Raw genomic sequence first — 6,027 nt, forward strand, 5'->3', positions numbered from 1 at the left:
CCCTGACTTCAGCCTCAGCCTCAGGAGTCATCCTCATTTAGGATGAGGTGAGCCTTAAGGGGGGAAGAAACCAGCCTGCAGGCCCCATTCCCGACAGCTGCCGGGGGCTCCTGCTTCAGAGGTGCCCCACGGGCACAGCCACCGCCACAGCTCACGGTGACACCCGCGGCACCACCCTCCCCACCCACAAATCCTTCATACCTGTGCCAAGGTCTGAGTGTTACGGGCGAGTTGCCGAATGAACACAAAGCGGCTGGCACACGTAGCAAATCCAGGGTAAAAACTTCCAGAAGCACGAACAAGGACCAGAAACAGCTCCGTAGTGCCACTTGCCGTCCCTTGGAAAAGGCTCCCAGAGGGCCTCATTCCAGCACAACAGGGACACAGACACCCCTGTGAGGAGCAGGAACAAGGCCCCCGCCTGAATGCTCGTCACGGACGTGCTGCACAGGCCCTCAGAGCATGAGGGATGAGGCCGGGCCTGCAGGGTACTCCCAAGCGCCAGAGACATGGGCACAGAGCAGGGCCATGGGCCTGCGCCTCCTCAGGAGGCCTCGCCAGGCCACAGCCACTGTCCAGGAGCCTTTATGTAGCCAGAGAGCACAAGGAGTTGCACAGCGGTTCATCAGCAACAAGCTTTTAGGGGATTTTGCAGGTAAGTCTGCATAAATGGTCAACTGAGTCATCAACGAGACAAGGCGAGAGGGGAAAAAACCAAACCAGAATGAACAGCAGCACCTCCCCATGTGCAAACACTCTTGTCTGTGAGCACAGGCCTGGAAGCAGCCCAGGGAAGCAGCCAGGGCTGCCTTTTCCCTGTGTCTGAAGACATTTCAGATTAAAGCTGGTGGCAGGCTCACAACACAGCTGAGCACAACCTCCCCTCTGATGGAAAGGGGAGACCTTTCTCCCTCTTGTTTCTACCAAGAGCTGAAGGTGCTGTCACACACCGCTATTACCATGCTGACACAGCGTGAATTACTCAACTATAAATGCAGCTTTTTAATCTATTTGGGGAGTGTACTGTCTGAAGATTTCCGTTAAAAAACAATAGAAAAGCTAAAGCTACCAAAACTTACAGCCCATATAAATAGTTTCATTCAGTGCTTCTCTTTTCTAATAGAACTGCTATTGTATTTGAAGATCCAGGGTGCAAAGGCAACCACGCTTACAACTGAATATGCAGTAAAGAATATCAAAACACAAAGTCAAATGGGCCAGCTATGATGAAAGCACCCCAAGTTAAATTTTCCATAAAATACCAATTATCTATCATCTTGCTCCAGGCAAATTAAATCAACCTTCTACGGCACCTTCTAGTAATAAAGGCAGTGATGGTATCAGAAGTTACCCAAGCAATGGTTAGACTGTTTTTCTAACAGAGTAGAACAGAATTGCCCAGTCAGTGACCTGCTCTCCCTGCCGTTACTGGACTGCAACCAACTCGCATCCCACACACAACAGGGAGAGGAGAAGTGCAAGGTGACAGCGAGAGGACCTGACCCCAGCAAGGTCCGTGGTTTCCTCCTATCCCAAAGCAGCCGGCTCAGCTGCACGCTGGGGCTGAAGCACCAGAATAAAGGTGCCAGTGGCAAAACAGCTCAAAGGAAACAGAAAGCTCAGACCCGCTGCTGGCTGAGCCCTCTGCAAGCCAGCCACAGCATCCCCAAAAAGCTGCACTCAGACCAAGTCACCTCCTAACCCTGTGCTCCCTTGTTCAAAGACACGTACAGCAATAGCTCGATACCCACTTTTACACGGGTTGTGATAAAGAAAAGGGCAGGTATTTATCAAAAGCAAAGTCTGAACCAAATTCAATTCAGATACTTCAAAATGCAGGAACACTATATTTATTGGGTCAATATTTCATTTCAGCAATACAATTACAGAATATCACAATGCTGGTTACAAACATAGTATGGTTTGATGGTTACAAATAATGTCGGGCACTGCAGTCTGTGAGAAGTAGGATACGAAACGTTAGTCTTGACACAAGTAGGGTGGTCTTCCAAATCTAGTAATGATCAAGGTATTTTCATATAAACAACTGTGGCACTACAGGTAAAGATTCTGGTTTAGAGGTGTTTTTGTATAAGTAGTTCGATTTATACAGTTATACAGTTCAAGCAACATCTTTTTTAGAATGCTATTAAATTAAAATCCCCTGTAGTTCAATAAAGTATAAAAATAGTACTGAACCTGGTAATATTCAATAAAATGTAGAGTTCATTCACATCATTAAGTAGTAAAGAAATTGTAAAGTTCTAGTTACCATGGCAACATTGCTTCCCATAAAGGAATATACATAAAAGAAAAAAGTTACACATATGGTACCTGCAACAATTATTTAGTGATCCAACACTGAACTTGTGCACCACAAACCAAGTTTCTAAATATCTCTATATATTTATATAGTATATATCTTTTTCATCTTAAAATTTACTTTTGAAAAAAAAAATGTGCACTTCAACAAACTCACTAAGGCCACTCATGCTATAGATACCTAGGATTGCAATGAAATATTGTTAAACAAGACCCTAGAGCACGCACCTTTATATCACCAAAGGGAAACCTGTTTCACTGCCTAAAACATTCCTGAGATTTAGGGACAAAAGCATTACCAGTGCTGTCAATTTTCTGTACGCAGTTTAGTTTATCTCTAGGTAAAGGAAATTTCTTCCCTGCTTCTCACAGAAATCCTCAAAAGGCCAAGAAACGAAACGTGCAACAGGCCGTACGTGTCAAACATGAAAACACCCACAACAGTCAGATTTGCAATTAACATTCGGCCAGTAATCTTCTTATTATAGAAACCATAAGGAAAAAAGGGAATACAACGAGCTTCAGATAAAATAAAGTCTCTGCACAGGCAGCAGAGGGAAGGAGTTTTGTTTAGAGACTGCCAACAGCAACGCCTCTCCCACACTACTTGCTGCTAGCCTGCGAAGTTGCATCTGATCCATGTAAATTAAGTAAAGTTTTTGTCAATAGCTTCAATCATGTTTTAGGCACGATGCATTTTCCTTCTTGTACTCTACCAATACATCCGACTCTAAAAAGGAAATCGAGTTAAATGTGCATTTTCTGTACCATGAGAAGCAGCGCAACGGCACCTTTAGCAAGTTTCAGACTGCAGCACATTTAGAGAAAAACTTCATTTTTAAAGGTAAAAAAAGAAAAGAACACTGTTGTCCTAATAAGTTAGATTTCAACAACAAAAAGACCTTCAAAATTCTTTAACAAAAACCCTGTGTGAAAAAAAAAAAAATTAAACAACAGGTATACAAGTAAAGTGTGCACATGAAGACTAGGATGCAGAGGCAGACACTGGCTGGTCAGAGTTAATATCGTGCTACAGAAGTGACCAAACAACCGTTTGGGGCCAAATAGTTGCTAGGTGTTGTACTTCAAGTAACTGAGGGATATGCTTATTTTCAAACATCTTTCTGCAAATTTCCCCTTCCCCTTTTGTCAGTTCTTTAAGTCTTTGCACGCTTTTCCCTTTCCACAGAGAAGTCACCCAGAATAGCCCAAGTCCCAGCGCGGGAATCCTAACATCTCATTCTTCCCTCTACAAATTGCAGTGTTTGGTTCAAACAAGACATACAAATAACTGATTCAAAAGCTTTATACTGAAAATAAATGAAGGACTTAAACAATAGTTAATTTTCCGTAAGGTGACACCTGTCCTCACCACTTGTTTCCAGTTACTCAAGTGATTCAATTACTTACCATCAAGACAATTCTGAAGATGCAGTTCATTGGAGGTGCAAGACCTGCTTCTCCCCCTTAGCACCAGCACCAAATAGCGCACTCTCAGCTAGGGGTACGTGCATTGTACACATATAAAATGCCAATGATTAATCAACCACCTATTGTTTCATGGCTGGCTAACTGAACCTCAGCAGGCACAAGATCTCCCACCATGCAAGGCTAACCACGTAGCCCCCTTCTCCAATACTTACAATCAGATGTGTATTGAAAACTTGTGTTAGGGCTAAACATAGGACAGGAATTCCTTATTTCTACCTCTAATGGGAGGGAGGTGCAGGGTCTGTGTTGGCAAGTTCTGTACTAACAAGCCGCACGGTACGGAGAACACAGTGGATAATGCTCTGCTCCTTTAGCTCTACCTAGCACAGAAGAAGTCGTGACATAATGGTGAAGCAATACCAAGAAACCCACTCCAATCACACCGGAGCTGCCCTCGCCCTGATGGAAGGATGTCATTTACCTTCCTCTGAAGTCACCCAATTTACTCCTATTTTCTCAGGGATATCAAACAGCAAGCTGTAACAGCAGAGACAGTGACAGAGTGACAACGAACAGCACGTTTTAAATGTCGTCTCCACATGCCAGTACAGACAGCTAAGTTCTTCTGAGAACAACACCAGAGTTACAGAACCCAAAACTAGAAAGGTCAGTTTGGTTATTGCATGGAGAGTGCATCTGCAGCAAGGACAGCATTAGGTGAAGGCTCCAAGCTATGGCATGCAGAGCAGGCGACAAAGCGTTTTGTAGGCAGCTGCAAAGTTGTTGTGCAAAGCTCCAGCGCTTTGACAACTTCAGTAATCAGCCCCAGCTACCTTTCTCCAAAATGTACGTGCCTTGGCACAACTGGAGTTGCTGAAGTGCTACCATGAGAAGTTCAACCCAACAGTCAAGTCAGGATTTAATTTAATCACATGAAAAGCACGCTAGTAGTCCTACAAGGATCACTGCAAGTGCTCTTCTCCAAGTCATGTTTCTTGGCCAAAGTCCACCATCAAAGAGAACCCTGGGTGATTTATAGGACATCAATTCCTTCCAGACAAGCCAATGCACCGAGGTATACCGCATGCTGGTGAAGTAGCTTGAGGAAAGAGAAATGTACATCCACTCAGAAGGTCTGAGAAAACAGAATAAAGCTACTCACTGAAGGAATTGAACAAACACAATTTGGTTCAAACCAAAACAAACAAACATTTGGTTCTCAGACAGCAGCGTAACGCCTGCGTAACGTCCCATGCCGGGAGCCCTCCTGTTTGCCACAACTTGAAGGCAACCCACGAAACTAACACACAAATCCGAGAGCTGAAATAACAGCAATGGTTCACGGAGACTACTTGCACTGGGATCAGTCAAACAATACCCCCCACCCCAAACACAAAACCTTGAGACCTTTGAGTTTTGCCAGTCAAAAGCTGGAAGCGGAGACCTGACTGGGAACCCCAGGCAAGGGGCTCCAGGCGCTGTAAATGTAAATCCACGTACCTGGTTTGAGGCCGTTAAACCTTTCTGCTGTACAGAAGCTACACAGCTTGTTTAGGACAATTTTAAGCACGCCTCCCCTGCCCAAGTTCTGATACTAGTATTACAAGTTTCATTTAAGTAGTTTTAACAGGATTAAGGAAAAGAATTCGTAACAACTAATTCACCAGTGCCCTAACGTATGAACATTCGGGGATGAAAATATTTTGCCTGGTAGACAGCCAAATTTGCTTGTAGTACCTAAAGCACTCGTAAACAAGAAAAATTACTATGAAGAAATTAGATTTAAAATCCATGCATAATTTTAAGTTGGCTTTTCATTGAACAGCCTTTGAGGATACACTGCAATGTAAGTCTTAATACCAGCTTTTTTTTAAAAATGCAAATACTACTTGTTACGTCAGTAAAAGTATTCCAAGTGTGCAATCATTAAAGCTGCACTAATTATATAACTGCATTTTCAAGTTGGTGTTATTCAGCCTTTCCCCCAAAATTATACTCGAAGGCACCAGTATATGAACTATTGGCCTGTACAATTTCAGTTCTTAGAAGAGCCGTTGAGCTCAAAGTAGTGTCTGACATTTGTTTCTTCTCTGCACTCTTTTTTTGAAGACCATCAAGCAGCTTTCCCTGTCCCAAGCTTTATAAACAAATTAAAAAACAAACCCCAAACAAAACATCCAGTCCAAGTCCTGTAGGAACGTTGCTTGCAGAGCCTCAGCTTGGACTGAACTTTCATGGCCAAGTTACAAACCCCTGAAAATAGGGGGGGAAGGG

The sequence above is a fragment of the Anser brachyrhynchus genome, assembly GCF_964034855.1.
Source record: "Anser brachyrhynchus genome assembly, chromosome: 20".
Classification (NCBI taxonomy): Eukaryota; Metazoa; Chordata; class Aves; order Anseriformes; family Anatidae; genus Anser; species Anser brachyrhynchus.